The sequence below is a fragment of the Ceratotherium simum genome, chromosome 15 (genome assembly GCF_057802395.1).
Source record: "Ceratotherium simum simum isolate JZ-2026a chromosome 15, ASM5780239v1, whole genome shotgun sequence".
NCBI lineage: Eukaryota > Metazoa > Chordata > Mammalia > Perissodactyla > Rhinocerotidae > Ceratotherium > Ceratotherium simum.
This window is the reverse complement of record NC_141914.1, coordinates 47,975,236-47,992,390: the sequence shown is the minus strand read 5'-3', so window position 1 is coordinate 47,992,390 and position 17,155 is coordinate 47,975,236. Positions and strand designations below refer to the sequence as shown.

The window sequence follows — 17,155 nt, the reverse complement described above, 5'->3', positions numbered from 1 at the left end:
TACCCATTATAGAAATAAATAAGCATCTATCCATTTCCACTTGTTAGAAATATGCAGTACCACAGATTTTTAAAAATCTCTATATAGGAAGCAAGTTATGAAATTCCAAACTCCCATACTATTTGTTTTCACTTCTACATATACTTATTCTAATTAGAAATTTTTCTAGTACTGTAAGGGTTCATAGAAATCATCTAGTTTAGATATTTCACTTCAATGAAATAGTTCAGGCATACAAACAATGTATATGTAATATTATAAACAGCTGTGTACTCAAGATTCAGCCTGAGAAATACAACACTGAGCATTTGGTTGAAGGTACCCATGATGTCTTCCCAATTTCATTAACCTTCATTCTTCCCAGAAATAACCTCTACCCTGAATTTCATGTTTATCATTATCATGCATGTTTATGTGCTTTCACTACATATATATGCTCAAAAATAATAGATATAATTATTTTGCATGTTTTTAAACTTGATACATAAATGGTATTATCCTATAAGTATCTTTCTGCAACCTGCTTTTGTTGTTGTTGCTCCACATTGCATTTTGAGATGCATTCAGGCTGACTCAAGAACTGTAGGGCATTCATTTTTATTTTTACTGCATCTAATATCACAGTATGTGAATATTCAATAAATTATTTGTCCACTTATTTATCCAAAGGTGTTTAGATAATTTCCTCTTTTTTACTTTTTTGTTCAAGTAATTCTGCAATGGGTATTTTCTGTACATGTGTAGAGACCTAGAGAAGTATGCAGGAGTGGAGAGACTGGATTTGAAGATATGAGAATCTTTAACTATCGCTAAACTGCTCTCTGAAGTTGCTGAACTATTATATATTCTCCACAGTTTCTCCACATCCTCATCAATATTTCATATTGCAGGACTTATAATTTTTGCCAATTTCGTAGCTGTGAAATGATATCTCATCATTATAACGTGCATTTCTCTAATAACTAGGGAAATTAAGTACCTTTTTCAGATGTTTATCGGACATTGGGAGTCATCTGTTGTCAATTGACTATTCATCTTCTTGGCTCATTTTTATCTATCATAGTTTTTGTCTTTATAGATTTATAAGAAATCTTTATATACTTGTATACTAATCCTTTCGTTATATGCATGTCTTCTCTCAGTCTATGCCTTGACTTTTTTGATATACATATATTTTTAATTTTAGTATATCAAATTTAACATTTTTTCTTTGTGGACTTCACTTTTTATGTCTTAATGTTTATTAAACCCTTCTCTTCCAAATCATAAAGATTTATCCCTCTAAAAGTTCTTAAATTTTGCTCTGCATCTTTAAGTCTTTATGCCACCTTAAATACATATTTAGGTGTGAAGTTGAGAGCTAGTATTATGATTTTTTTCATATGCCTAATCTGTTGTCTGAATAATTCATCTTTCCTCACTGCTCTCTAATGCCACCTGTTATTTATCAAGTTTCCATAAATGTAGGGATATATTTCTGAGCCCTGTGTTCTGCTCCATTGGACTAATTTCTGTCCCTGAACCAAAGCTACATTGCCTCAATTATTGTCATTTTATATTAAGCCTTAATAGTTCATATGGAAATTCCTCATACTTTGTTCTTCAAAATTATATTGACAAATTTTGACCCTTTGCTTTTTTTTAAATGTCTTATATTTTTATTTTATTTTTTTTAACTTTTTGTTTATTGCAGTAACATTGGTTTATAACATTGTAAAAATTTCAGGTGTACATCATTATACTTCTATTTCTGCATAGATTACATCAGGTTCACCACCAAAATACTAATTACAACGCATCACCACACACATGTACCGAATTATCCCTTTCACCCTCCTCCCTCCCCCCTTCCCCTCTGGTAACCACCAATGCAATCTCTGTCCCTATGTGTTTGTTTATTGTTGTTATTAGCTACTACTTAATGAAGGAAATCATACGGTATTTGACCTTCTCCCTCTGACTTATTTCACTTTGCATTATACCCTCAATGTCCATCCATGTTGTCACAAAGGGCTGGATTTCATCATTTCTTATGGCTGAGTAGTATTCCATTGTGTATATATACCACATCTTCTTTATCCATTCATCCCTTGATGGGCACTTAGGTTGCTTCCAAGTCTTGGCTATTGTGAATAACGCTGCAATGAACACAGGGGTGCATGTACCTTTACAAATTGGTATTTTCAAGTTCTTTGGATAAATACCCAACAGTGGAATAGTTGGATCATATGGCAGTTCTATCCTTGATTTTTTGAGGAATCTCCATACTGTTTTCCATAGTGGCTGCACCAGTTTGCACTCCCACCAGCAGTGGATGAGAGTTCCCTTCTCTCCACATCCTCTCCAACACATGTTGTTTCCTGTCTTGTTAATTATAGCCATTCTGACGGCTGTGAGGTGATATCTCATTGTAGTTTTGATTTGCATTTCCCTGATAGTGATTTTGAACATCTTTTCATGTGTCTGTTGGCCATCTGTATATCTTCTTTGGAGAAATGTCTGTTCAGGTCTTTTGCCCATTTTTTAATTGGGTTGTTAGTTTTTTTGTTGTTGAGATGCATGAGTTCTTTATATATTTTGGAGATTAAGCCCTTATCAGAAGCATGGTTTGCAAATATCGTCTCCGAATTGTTAGGTTGTCTTTTCGTTTTGTTGATGGTTTCCTTTGCTGTGCAGAAGCTTTTTAGTGTGATGTAGTCCCATTTGTTTATTTTTTCTATTGTTTCTCCTGCCCGATCAGACGTGGTGTTTGAAAAGATGTTGCTAAGACTGATGTTGAAGAGCATACTGCCTATGTTTTCTTCTAGAAGTTTCACAGTTTCAGGTCTTACATTCAAGTCTTTAATCGATTTGGAGTTAATTTTTGTGTATGGTGTAAGGTAAGGGTCTACTTTCATTTTTTTGCATATGGCTATCCAGTTTTCCCAACACCATTTGTTGAAGAGACTTTCTTTTCCCCATTGTATGTTCTTGGCTCCTTTGTCAAAGATTAGCTGTCCATAGACGTGTGGGTTTATTTCTGGGCTTTCGATTGTATTCCATTGATCTGTGTGTCTGTTTTTGTGCCAGTACCATGCTGTTTTGGTTACTATAGCTTTGTAGTATATTTTGAAATCCAGGAGTGTGATACCTCCAGCTTTGTTCTTTTTTCTCAGGATTCCTTTAGCTATTCGGGGTCTTTTGTTGTTCCATATAAATTTTAGGATTCTTTGTTCTATTTCTGTGAAAAATGCTGTTGGAACTTTGATAGGAATTGCATTGAATCTATAGATGGCTTTAGGAAGTATGGACATCTTAACTGTGTTAATTCTTCCAATCTAAGAGCACGGAATATCTTTCCATTTCTTTGTGTCTTTTTCGATTTCTTTCAGAAATGTTTTATAGTTTTTGGTGTACAGATCTTTCACCTCTTTGGCTAAGTTTATTCCTAGGTATTTTATTCTTTTTGTTGCACTTGTAAATGGGATGATATTCTTAATTTCTCTTTCTGCTACTTCGTTGTTAGTGTACAGAAATGCAACTGATTTTTGTATGTTGATTTTGTATCCTGCAACTTTACCATATTCGTTTATTACTTCTAAAAGTTTTCTGGTAGATTCTTTAGGGTTTTCTATATATAAAATCATGTCATCTGCAAATAGTGACAGTTTCAATTCTTCCTTTCCAATTTGGATCCCTTTTATCTTTCTCTTGCCTGATTGCTCTGGCTAGGACTTCCAGTACTATGTTAAATAGGAGTGGTGACAGTGGGCATCCTTGTCTGGTTCCTGTTCTTAGAGGGATAGCTTCCAGTTTTTCACCATTGAGGATGATATTAGCTGTGGGTTTGTCATATATGGTCTTTATTATGTTGAGGTACTTTCCTTCTATACCCATTTTATTCAGAGTTTTTATCATAAATGGATGCTGTATCTTGTCAAATGCTTTCTCTGCATCTATTGAGATGATCATGTGATTTTTATTCTTCATTTTATTAATGTGGTGTATTACGTTGATTGATTTGCGAATGTTAAACCATCCCTGCGTACCTGGAATAAATCCCACTTGATCATGGTGTATAATCTTTTTAACGTATTGTTGTATGCGATTTGCTAGTATTTTGTGGAGGATTTTTGCATCGATGTTCATCAGTGATATTGGCCTGTAATTTTCTTTTTTTGTGTTGTCCTTGTCTGGTTTTGGTATCAGGGTAATGTTGGCTTCGTAGAATGAGTTAGGGAGCTTCCCGCACTCCTCAATTTTTTTGGAAGAGTTTGAGAAGAATAGGTATTAAGTCTTCTTTGAATGTTTGGTAGAATTCACCAGGGAAGCCGTCTGGTCCTGGACTTTTATTTTTGGGTGGGTTTGTGATTACTGTTTCGATCTCCTTACTGGTGATTGGTCTATTCAAATTCTCTACTTCTTCTTGATCCAGTTTTGGAAGGTTGTATGATTCTAAGAATTTATCCATTTCTTCCAGATTGTCGAATTGCTTGGCATATAGCTTTTCATAGTATTCTCTTATAATCTTTTCTATTTCTGAGGTGTCTGTTGTAACCTCTCCTCTTTCATTTCTGATTTTACTTATTTGTGCCTTCTCTCTTTTTTTCGTGGTGAGTCTAGCTAAAGGTTTGTCAATTTTGTTGATCTTTTCAAAGAACCAGCTCTTGGTTTTATTAATTTTTTCTATTGTTTTTTTGGTCTCTATTTCATTTATTTCTGCTCTGATCTTTATTATTTCCCTTCTTCTACTGATTTTGGGCCTTGTTTGTTCTTCTTTTTCCAGTTCCTTTAGGTGCATGGTTAGATTGTTTATTTTAGATTTTTCTTGTTTGTTGAGATAGGCCTGTATTGCTATAAACTTCCCTCTTAGAACTGCTTTTGCTGTATCCCATAAATTCTGGCATGTCGTATTTTCATTTTCATTTGTCTCCAGGTTTTTTTAATTTTTTCTTCGATTTCTTTGTTAACCCAGTCGTTGTTCAGTAGCATTTTGTTTAATCTCCACGTATTTGTGGCTTTTCTGATTTTCTTTCTATAGATGATTTCTAGTTTCATACCGTTGTGGTCAGAAAAGATGCTTGGTATTATTTCAATCTTCTTAAATTTATGTAGACTTGTTTTGTGGCCTAATATGTGATCAATCCTGGAGAATGTTCCATGTGCATTTGAAAAGAACGTGTATTCTTCGGTTTTTGGATGGAATGCTCTGTATATATCTACTAGGTCCATCTGTTCTAGTGTGTCATTTAAGGCCAATGTTTCCTTATTGATCTTCTGTTTGGATGATCTATCCGTTGGTGTAAGTGGAGTGTTAGGGTCCCCTACTATTATTATGTTACTGTCTATTTCTGTCTTTATGTCTGTTAATAATTGCTTTATATATTTAGGTGCACCTACATTGGGTGTGTAGATATTTACAAGTGTTATATCCTCTTGTTGGATTGTTCCCTTGATCATTATGTAATGCCCTTGTTTGTCTCTTTTACAGTTTTTTTTTAAAGTCTATTTTGTCTGATATGAGTATTGCTACCCCAGCTTTCTTTTCATTGCCATTTGCGTTGAGTGTCTTTTTCCATCCCTTCACTTTCAGTTTGTGAGTGTCTTTAGGTCTGAAGTGTGTCTCTTGTATGCAGCATATATAGGGGTCTTGTTTTTTTATCCAATCAGCCACCCTATGCCTTTTAATTGGAGCATTTAGTCCATTGACGTTTAAAGTACCTATTGATAAGTATGTACTTACTGCCATTTTTTAACTTTTTTTTTTTTTTCTCAGTGTTTTAGTAGTCCTTCTCTGTTCCTTTCTTCTTCTATACAGAATTGATGGTCACTTTAGTTTGACCTCTGTCTGAAAGCTGTACTCTTTAACTCCCCTCCTCCCTCCTTTTATGTTTTTGATATCATATCTAATCTTTTTTTTGTGCATTTGTATCCATTACTCTCTTATCATGGAAATAGATAATTTTTCCTATTTGTGGTCTTCTCTTTTCCCCTTAAATCAGTCCCTTTAACATTTCTTGTAGCACTGGTTTCTTGGTGACAAACTCCTTTAATTTTTGCTTGTCTGGGAACATTTTGATCTCTCCTTCCGTTTTGAATGATAACCTTGCTGGGTAGAGTATTCTTGGCTGTAAGTTTTTTCCTTTTAGCACTTTAAATATATTGTGCCATTCTCTTCTAGCCTGTAAGGTTTCTGCTGAGAAGTCAGCTGATAGCCTTATGGTGTTTCCTTTGTATGTAACTTGACTTTCTCTTGCGGCTTTTAGGATTCTCTCTTTATCTTTAATTCTGGACATTTTGATTATGATGTGTCTTGGTGTGGGCCTCTTTGGGTGTATCTTGTTTGAGGCTCTCTGTGCTGCCTGTACCTGGATGTCTGTTTCCTTCCTTAGGGAAGTTTTCATTTATTATTTCTTGAAATAGAGTCTCTACCCCTTTGTCTCGCTCTACTCCTTCCGGGACACCTATAACACGGATGTTAGTGCACTTGATGTTGTCCCAGAGGTCCCTTAGACTGTCCTCACTCTTTTTAATTCTTTTCTCTTTTACCTGTTCACCTTGGGTAATTTCTTCTAGTCTTTCGTCCAGCTCACAGATCTGTTCTTCTGTATCCTCTACTCTGCTTTTGAGTCCCTCTAATGAATTTTTCATTTCCAGTATTGTATTCTTCATTTCTGATTGGTTCTTTTTTTTATCTTCCATTTCTTTGTTGACATTCTCACTGAGTTCATCTATTCTTCTCCCCAGATCAGTGAGCATCCTTAACACTCTTAGGTTGAACTCTCTGTCAGGTAGGTTGTTCATTTCTGTTTCACTTAGTTCCTTTTCTGGGGTTTTGTCCTGTTCCCTTACTTGGAATGTATTCTTTTGCCTCCTCATTTTGCCTCTTTCCCTGTGCTTGTGTCTATGTATTAGGTAGGTCAGCTACGTCTCCTGCTCTTGGATAGGTGACCTTATGTAAGTGATGCCTTAGGAGGCTTCCAGTGTGCTTCCCTCAGTTCTCAATGTTCCAGGGGTGACCCCTATGTGGGCTACATGTGTCCTTCTGTTGTGGCCTGTTTGCTCTCCCTGTAGGCACCCAGGGAGGCCGAGTTATGCTCCTGGCCAGGTGTTGTAATGCTCAGCTGCTTGTAGTTGTTGTGGGCCCTTCAGTCTCTTTATCAGATGTGGGGAGCCCCAGCACAGTTGGCTGCAAGGTCTAATACCACATTTGTGTTGCAGTATTTCTTTTAAGTGAGTAGGCCCCCAGCATGGCAGGTTGTTAGGTTCAGGGCCTTACCATTGCTGTAAGTCTATAGCCTATTAGGTCTCTTGTCAGCTCTCTGAGGATTGCAGCTGTGTGGGGCTGGCCTCAGGCACAGGAGCACCCAATTGTTTAAGGCTTTGGAAGGTGTGGCAAATCCTCTATGTGGGTCTTTGAGAAGCACACGTTTTCTGCAGCTGACAAGCCCTGCTTCCCACAGGTCCACACACACAGTCAACACAGTCCTGCCCCGTGTGAGCGCCCCGACCTCCCCAAGAGGACCCAGTCTCTCCACGGCAGGAGCCCCATACACTCTGCCACGGCCCCACACTCTCCACCGGCTCCTTGTGCACACCCTGCCCCGCTAAAGTTGGCTCAGTTGCCAGGCTGCAGAGAATCTATTCACCAATCTATGCAGGTCCACAAGTTGCCTGAGGGCTTGTTGTTGGGTGGGGTCAGTCTCTAAGGTGGGCTGCCTGCCCTCGCTGAGCTGGATTAAATCCGTGCTCTAGCGGGTGGGGCAGACCTGGGCTAGCAGGCCTCAGGGAGAACTCCAATGGCGTCTGTGTCAGCACGCCCACACCAGGCCACAACAATGGTTGCCGCCAATGTCCCAGTCCCTGGAGATGTCTCACCCCTCACCGAGATGCACTCAGGGCCTATTAGGTGAGTCTCTTTTCACCACAGCACTGTGCAACTTTCTTTCTGGTGATTTTAGGATGCTTTCTGAAACGGGTGAGTTTGCGCGCGGGCCCTTTAAGAGCCAGTTTTAGTTTCTTTGTGAACCGGGTTTTCTGGGGGTGCTCCCCAATGTTTTAATAGCAGGCAAAGTCAGATATTATGCCGCTGGTCTCGATTGTGCTGGGTCCATAAAATGCCCGCAGGTGGGGCGCTCCTGGCTCAGGGCCCCGCGCCTCCAGGGAGGCTGCGTACCTGTGAGCTGCTCCCAGCGCCCGTGAAGCTGGCGGCTTGTGAAGGCGGCGTTTTTCCTCTCCGGAAGGGAGTCTCTGACTCTTCTACCTCAGTTAGGATTGTCTGTTGTTGCAGGAGTTCTTCTTATCCAGTTTTCAGTTCTGTCTCAGGGGTAATTTTTCCACGAGTAGTTGTAAATTGGCTGTGTCCACGGGAGGAGGTGAGTTCAGAGTCTGCCTACGCCGCCATCTTGACTCGAGATCAGATTCCGACCCTTTGCTTTTGCAAACACATTTTAGAATTAACTTTTCAAGTTCCATGAATAACTATAGTGGGCTTTTAATAATAATTACAGTAACTTTATAGATTAATATACAATATTGAGTCTCCCATTCAGGAACAGGTGTATTTGTTCATTTATTTGGGTTTACTCTTTAATTTTAATAGATAAATTAACCATGGGCCAAAAAGTGGTCAAAGTCACATGGCCAATTGATAGCAAAATCAGTGGTAGAAAGAAAGTCTCTTGACTCCTTAACAGCTTGTGCACTAAAAAAGGCTTATTTAGTCAGTTAAGAAAGAAAATCGTGGAGTCTTTGCAGCTACTCTACCCATAAGCATGAAAGTGAATCCTGCTTCCCAAGTTTACTAGCCCCTTGATAATCAGTGTGTGTGGTCAGAGGGCTTGTTAGAAATGCAGAATCTCATCCCTTGCCTGGTCCTACCAAATCAGAATCCTCATTTTTAAAAGATTCCTCGGTTATTGGTAGGCACGGTGAAGTTTATGAAATATTGCTTACCAAAATGGACTCCTGAAATTCATTGCAGTGGCTCTTTTTTTCTAAAACCTGTCAAAAATGCTAGTAGTAATCTTGAGGTCATTGAATTGCAGAGGATTCAGGTGAGCAACATTGAGGTCTATATCATGACCCTTAGGTCTTGCTCTTCGACTATAGGCTCACAACAGCCATCATCTGCTCTGCTGAATGAACATCAAAATGGCAAAATGAGAAAAGATTGTCTAAAAATATATATATATATAATCATATTCCTTTAAAGGAAACAAAATGTTAGAGGTTTTTATAAAAGCAGCATATCTCAGGAAGACTGAGGCTTCTTTTGATATCTATAGTTATTCAAGAAACAACTACATTTGCTTTGAAATCACTAGCTTCCTCAAATTGCCATTTTAGCTACTAAATGCCAGTGGGGAAAATTCTGTAGAAAAAAGGTGGAATAGTAGGGAGACAGAAGCACAGAAGATTCAGTCTTTAAAGTAAAACGAAGAAGAAAGATCAGATGATTTTTTTCAAGTAGTCATATACTATTCATGTTAATCTCCGTTCAGCCGCCTTCTTGTTTAACTTCTATAGCAGCCAGTTATCTACAGGCGGAGAGGAAAAAAAAAGGTGGAGAGAGAGGATTAAAAAAAAAAAAGTGAGATGCCTGCAATATCACCTCGGGCCACTAGGGGTATCTTTGTACCATTTTTCATCCTGCACCGATTTGGAGTAGAAACCTATATTAGGGGAAAACCAGGGTCCTCGGCATTTTTTTGCGAACAGTGCACCCAGAATCCAAAAAGATTTTAAAAAAGAAGAAAGAAAGAAACCACAGTTCTTTCGGTCACCGGAACAGGGCTACGAAATCGCTCTACTGGACGTCAGCACCAGGGATTCATTTTTGAGGGCGATTTCCAATCGAGATAAATCTATTGGATTAGTAGGATTATCTGATTGCAGCTGAAAGAAGTAACGTTGTTTGATCATTTGTGTTTCTTGCCTGGTGGTCGGATTTATATGGAGGTGGCTCTGGGTCCTGAGGATTCTGGATCGTGGTTGCATCTGGAGAGAAGAAAGGATCAATCCACACGTTTTGGAAGTGTCCGTGGGTGAATTAAAAAACGGGGGGGGGGGCAAAACTGGTGTTGCGGCTGCTTAAAGAAGAAAAAAAAAAAAAAGGAAGCATCTTGAATTCTGAAACAAGAATTACCGAGTGCTCGAGATTCTCAGAAAGCGCCTACAAACTGGTAAATACTTGGACCAATTCAGCTTGAATTTGACGGCGAAGTGTTGTAGAAACTGCCTCCTTGAATTATTGGAAGGGGACTGGAGGAAGATGTGGGGGCTCCCTCTGTGGATTTATCTTACTGAGGGTAAGTTTGGGGGTCTTTTATCGGGAGGGGCTGCCTGGGTTTGTGTGCCGCTGCGCTGAAGGTGCTGCGGTCGCGGAGCCTGTGAAATGAGAAGAGAAGGGGGATGTAAAACCACGTCGCGCATCTGCGGGTGCATTGCTAAGGGAGCTGCCTAGATCGTGCTTAAGAACCTTATTTTGTGGCGTCGGTGGGGAAGCGAAGCGACCCTCCAAGCTCTCAACTTTGCATTGAAAATCTCTCAGTCGGGCTATCCCTCTTGGATCCAGTGCTTTCACCTACTGATACTTTAAGGAGAGGCGGCGGCGATGCCTTGGGAAACCTGCATGTGGAGGGGAAAAGCCCAAGTAGAAATCGCCGCGACCTCGGCGGAGGTTTCGTGGCTGTCTGGGTTTCTAGGGGAATTTTGCAGGCGGAATTGGTTGTTTTCATATTGTCTGGTTCTCCCTCCCTCTCCTTCTCCCTTCGCCTTCCCGCCTCCCGCTTCTCTCAGCCGAACACTAAAGGGTTACAGGTCACTGCATCGGATAGAGACAGTGTGACTGGCCACACATGTTGTCTTGTAATTCACTTGCACGACTTTGCATAATGCAGTCCGAGGTAACTTTCTTCGAGTGGGACGAGTCCAGGAAGGCGTTGCAGCCTTTCTGCCGAGGGCCCAGGCTGGCGAGTGCGCCGGGCGGCCGGCTGCATTTCTGATGCATCCCTTCCCTGGCTGCCTCGCTGTTTACCGGCTTGTCTTTCCGACTGAGCGGTGCGCGCGTTCCCAGACATTTTCTTGCTGCTGGATTCAGGGGAATTTTTTTCCTTTTTATTTTTTTGATTTTATAGCTTTCAAGAAAAGCTCATCTTTATTTGCAGAGGGAAAACCAATTTCAGCAGATATAATGAAAATTAATCACTCAAAGGAGTGAATATTCATTGACTTAGGAAACTAAAAGTTGCTTTGGAATCCAGAAAAGTATATTATTTTGAAGCAATTTTGGAGTCCGCATAGGTTCAGAACAATTACATATAAAGAAATGATTTATTTTAAATATGTATATAGGTGTTAAATAGGTGATGAACACCCCCCACTCCTATATGCCTTCTGACACCTCAACATCCTAATTTTAGTTGGCTTTTTCTATTTATGGCCAATTCGTTAAATTTTAAACCTTCAGACATCCAAATGCATTCGAATAAAATGGAGATAGCTAATTGTTAAAATATAAAATAATGTATTTTGTACATTTTAACCTTTTAAAGAAAAGCATCAAATATTTTTTCAGGGGTTTTTGTTTACAGATTATGAAATACATGTAGATACCTCTATGGTTTTAGTGTTGAAGCCTCTCCTTTATGTGTAAACTCATTGAAAGGCAACTCTTCAATGTCATCTGAAGCTCTGTCCTCCCGGGACTTATTCCAGGAATTTCAGATACATCAGACATTCTGCTATGAAAAGAAGAGCCTCCCCGAACTTTCTTCGTGGATTTGTGTGTGTATATGTGTTTCCTAAATATAAATTCTGAAACAAGCACAATGCCGTTCCTTTTTCTTTTTCAAGATTAAATAGCAAAATATAAAACTTTTGTCTTCCAAGAATTCTACAGTGGAAAAGTTAGATATTTGCTATTTCTGCAGGTTTTGTGTAAGCTTGTCTAAAGATGATAAAAGTAGCAAGACATAGTTTCTGCAAGCCCAATTGTTAGTTTTAAGGAGGTATCTGAGAGGCTAGATTTACCTTTATTTTTTAAGCAGCTCTAAGTCACATGGTTCGTGTGCAGAGTGAACTAGAAGAATGGATGTTCTGTGTATTGGTACATTCTACATTCTAGCCACTGATCCTAGCCATACAGTCCAGTAATGTTTAACATCTTTTTTCAAAGTTTAAATTAATAAAAAAAGACAGCTAGCAAATAATGTATTAGATGATAATCGTAAGTAAATAATGAAGGCAAATGGGAGATGGGCTGGGACTTCGCTTTTTAGGCTAGTAGAGAATATAATGTTGATATAAAAGTAGACGGCGAATATGAAACGTGAAAAAGGAGAGCCTCTTAAAAGTTAATTTGCACATTTCACAACCATTGAACCAGTGGTCACGGCACGTGCCATAGTGCTAAAGCAGAAGACTCAGCCTAAAGTGCCTTTGTCATGGCCGAACAATATTTTTCTCTGTCAAGAATAATCAATACTTTCTATTCCCTCGTTCCGTTCTCTTGGCAGTGAAAATGGAAAGGGGGAAACTTTGGCCCACTCTTACTTTCTTCAGGCAGTTCCTACGCAAAACTTTGGTAAACTTTGCAGGGAATAGATCCACTTTGGAAGGTCAATACGATGGAAATAAAAACACACAAAATCACACACCACAAAAGTTTTTAAAGCTGAAGGCAGTAAATGAAGAGGAAGGTACCCAGTTACATAAATACTCTCCACTAATGGAATGGATCACTCGAAGAACTATTGAAAAACCTGGAGAAAATTACCTGAAGTGTAATTAGAAAATTAATTACACTTTGCTTTACCTTATCCAAGTACATATTTTTGGTCATGATTGTTAAAAAGAACTTGGTGGCCTTGATCAGCTGTTCCAGTTTGGCTACAGAATAACACAGAAGGTGGTAGTTTGAGGTAAAGGGATGGAAGCTCTCAATTAGCCCTGAAAATTGCAAGCACAGTTCCTCCTGTATGTGACAAGAAATAGCATTGGATTCCCCAAAGCTTATCACTGTGGAGAGAGTGATGTTGCATGCAGTGGAACTTTGCTTGACAGCTGCACTTGCCCCTCAGAAGCTTCCCGTGTGTTCTAACTGGCCTAACCCTCGGGGGAGCAAACACATTTGCTTCAGCTTACTTCTGTGGTTTTGAGATGATTAAATGCAGTTAAATGTTATTTTACATTAACTGATTTTTTTTTTAAAGGAAATTACTACACACTCTTAATTGAAAGCAAAATGAAAAGGGCAATCCTTTTTTCATGATTTGTTGAAATTGAACACATGGCATCCCCCAAATGCAAATCTTCCATCACTCTTGCTTTATTGAGAAATGCACAAAAAAAAATTGTTTCAGTTAGTTTAAAAGTTTAATTTTTAATATCTCAGATTTGCAAAGCCCAGAAAAATAAAAAATCGAACATAGTGAACACTTGTGGTGAATCTAGGGTATCCTTTTTAATACCTTTTGAAAGATAATTCAAAACATTTTGAGGTAGCTGACCTCTTAATCTTGTGGGATAGCAACATTCTCAACTGTTTTGGAAAATGATTACTTAACAGTAACAGATTATTTTTGCTTTCTTATTAATGGAATTGCCTTGACAATGTAAAATATTGCTATAAAAAGATATGAATTATCTCTGCCTTCAAGATCCACCCCCCAACCAAAAAAAAACCCCCACCTATTTGGTAGAAAGCCTGTGTTAAAGAGAAAAAAGACTGCTAACTCTTAAGTTTTACTGAAGTCAGAGAAAACTAGTAAATCACTCCAGGCATTTGAAATTATTAGACATTAAACTTTGGGGGGATTTTATATGAATTCTTTTTATAACAGTCAATATAATCTCTTCTGTGCCTATTTCCGTTGCATGTAAGAGAAATTCTAGTCAATGGCAAAACGCTTTACTGCTGCCGTTACTGCAGACTTTATAGATCAGAGATGTGTCAGCGTGTTAGCTTTAGCAGTAATGCCTCTTTTGTGTGAAACCTTATGGGCCTTCAGGCACTCTCTCATCCTGACACTCATAAAATGTTCAAGTCCTCATATTTATTGTTTAATTTCCTTCCTATATATAGCAACAGAGCACTTCGATATATGAATGTGTAGCCAAAAAATGACAGGCGAGCGTGAATGGGACTAATGAGTTTTAATAATACACATATTAGGGACTGCTAAAGGCAGTTTAATTAAGAAAAACAAGTTGAGCATGATATTCATTTTGGACCAAATGCAAGTTAAGTTACTGCTACAGATGTAAAATCAAAAACCACAGGGATACATCACGGAAAATAAAGTTCCGGGCTGAGACTAGATCTACTTAATGCAGTTGACATCTTAAGACCTGCCTTTAGGTTGATGAGCTTGGTTTTGACTTTTGAAATCGAAGAATGTGTACTTTTTCACGGTGTTTTCACTTTTCTCTGGTTTCTATAGAAATTTTAGTTTAGTATTTTAACTATGTATCCAGCCATGCGTTTTGAATATAATGCTAGTTCCCTTGAGATAGGTCACACAGTAACCTTTTCTTTTTCTGTAGCCTACTTTTCTAACACCACGTTTGTCTGCAATTAGAGCTATGTACCCACGCCCCTGCCATCCCTTTAGATGTGCTGTAAGTGATGCTTCAGTAAGAGAGCTGCTTATGTATCCATTTATCTGCACCTATAATTCTGTTTAATTTTTGGCATAATTTAGAAATTAAGTAGATTTATTTATTTGTTTGCTTGCTTATTTATTTATTTGGTAGTGGTTGTGTATGTGGGGGCAGAAGTTGTGGAGGAGATAGAATCTTGGGCAAATATTTTCTTAGAATATGGTTTTCTTACATTTTGTTTGTATCTAACTAACATAGATACATTCTGGAAAGAGTGAAGAAGTCGGGCAATAATATGAAGGTCTTATATATGTTCTTCAACAACTGCCTTTTTGGAAACATCCAATTGATATACTAATTTATTCTTTATACAGATATTTGGCATCACTTATGTGTAACAGTAGATTTCTTTTCCTTCTTTTCTTGACACACCCAATGAATGTTGAGTCTTCAGAAAAAGAGAGGTTAGTTGTAACATTTCGAAGTGAATTGAAAATTCTTGTTGCCTTTTTTTTAATAGTTATGGTGAATACTTTCATATTGTCATATGGAATACTCACTATGCTTGGAAATTCAACAAGGTCACACATGAAGTCAATGAATATTGATTTGATAGAAACTAACTTGGGATTATCACTAGTATAAGTTTCCCCCATAGGACAACCATTCCTCTTATGACAGAACAGACCAGGAAAACAGTGATTACTACATGACATCGACCAACAGTTGTTGCAATATTTGCACCTGAAAATGATACTTGAGTCATTTAATAGTTAACCACAAGGCTAAAAGGAATAAAGGTTCACTTCAGTAACCATTATGTTTCAAGTCAGTGCATGTCATTTTTAATTTAAATCTATATTACTTAGCTGTCCAAAACTTTACACACAAGTGACAGTGTTAGCTATCCTTTTTCTGATGGGTAAAAAAAAGTCACTAGTTTCATTACCTTTAACTGTGCCAAGTGTTCTAATGTATGTATTACTATGAGATTGATGCCAAAAGCTCCTATTATTTAGAGCTGTGGTCTTTAGTAATAACATCTGAGGAGTTATTGAATATACGAAGGTAAAACACGTTGCATGCTGAAACAGTACAATAGTAGTAGTCTCTATAACCTCCATGACGGCAGGGATTTTTGTCTGGTTTTTCAAAGTTGTATGTGTTTCTCTCCAGCACCTAGAACAGTGCTTGGCGTGTTACTGGTGACCAATAACTATTTGTTAAATGAATGAAGAGACCTGGTTCTAGCCTTGGATGTTAACAACTAAATATGCAACCTCTTGCTTAATACTTGGTGTCTTCATTTTTGCTTTTAATTTTTTCTTAACATAAATCAATTGTGGTTTGAATTGATAGATATTTTGAAGTTATGTGCAAAACTCCAAAAGTGGAAAGGAATATATGAATTTTAATGAAAGACAAATAATAATGGAAACTTTTTAGTATTTTTTGTATATACTTTATTTACTATTTTGATAAATTATTTTATCAAGACTAACAAGTGTAATAGGATTATTTCTGGTTATAATTTACCAAAACATACATTAGAGTTATTTTCTGCCATGAAGAAAATATATCTCGAGGAACTCTGGAAGCACTTGAAATTATTTCAAACTCTTGGAACATGGACAATAAGATCTAAAATATAATGAAGTTTGGTGTTTTGGTCATTATATAAGACTTTTTTCATTTTTTTTTAACACTTTGTAATTTCAAGATCCCTATTACTCAATTTTTAAACAAAATTGAGTGGTGAATTCATTTAGCATCTTATATTCCACGTGTATATTAAATTCTTGCAAATATCTATTCATTGATGTTCTGTTACACAAATTGCCCATGAATAGAGCATTGTTTTGAATTTTGTTATTGTTAATATTAATAAAGCTGTAATGTGAAGGGAAAATAAAAGATGTGGATAGCTGAAGAAGATTGCAATTGTAATGTTCTTTTCCCTTTGGGGCACTGGTTGAGCTCTAAGCCAGGTCAGGAGTGACAGGAAGCCTTTATTGTTGTTTGGTGCCTTATGTGGAAGGAGTTGGTGGTCTTAGTCCAGTTCCTAGTAGACAGTTACTCCTTAAACAATAGTCACTATAGTATTTGCCAATTCCAGCAGAAGCCTGGGACTGAATGGGCACAAAGGTTTAACTACCCCCTCTCTGCTAATCATCCTTCAAGGGGTCAAGATTGACACACCCTGGCACAGGGCCATGCTGAGAAACTTAGCACTGCCTCTGCCAAAGTTGTAGCTATTCTCTGGCAACAAGGGATATTTTAAAGAGGACTTTAATTAAGCAAGGCACCAGGAATGACAATTCTCCACTCTTCGCAGACACAGCAACTCACTAGAAACAAAAATAAGTTTAAATAATGAATTGAGAATGTCGCACCGCTCCTATGTTGTGCTATTTTCTCTATAAAGATACTGGCAGGCGTAATTAAGTTGCTTCTGGAAACAATGACTTGTGACCCAAAAGTGGTTGCTTTCAGAGAAAAGCATCAATGTAATATCAAGGGAAGTAATCAGCTCCACCTGGCTGTCTCTCCTGAGCTTTTGACCAATTACTCT

The 17,155-nt window shown here is 38.0% G+C and overlaps 1 protein-coding gene across 3 annotated transcripts in view; it reads left to right on the top strand.

Moving 5' to 3' along the window:
• Positions 1-17,155, top strand: part of NLGN1 (neuroligin 1) — an 862,047-nt gene that overhangs the window by 163,214 nt on the left and 681,678 nt on the right. The window contains exon 1 of one of the 3 annotated variants that reach the window (XM_087440009.1): positions 7,719-7,888. The exons of the other annotated variants lie outside the window; for them this stretch is intronic. The gene's annotated coding sequence lies outside the window, so the exon portion shown is untranslated. Of the gene's footprint in view, positions 1-7,718; positions 7,889-17,155 lie in introns of those variants that run through there. 3 annotated transcript variants of the gene reach the window in all.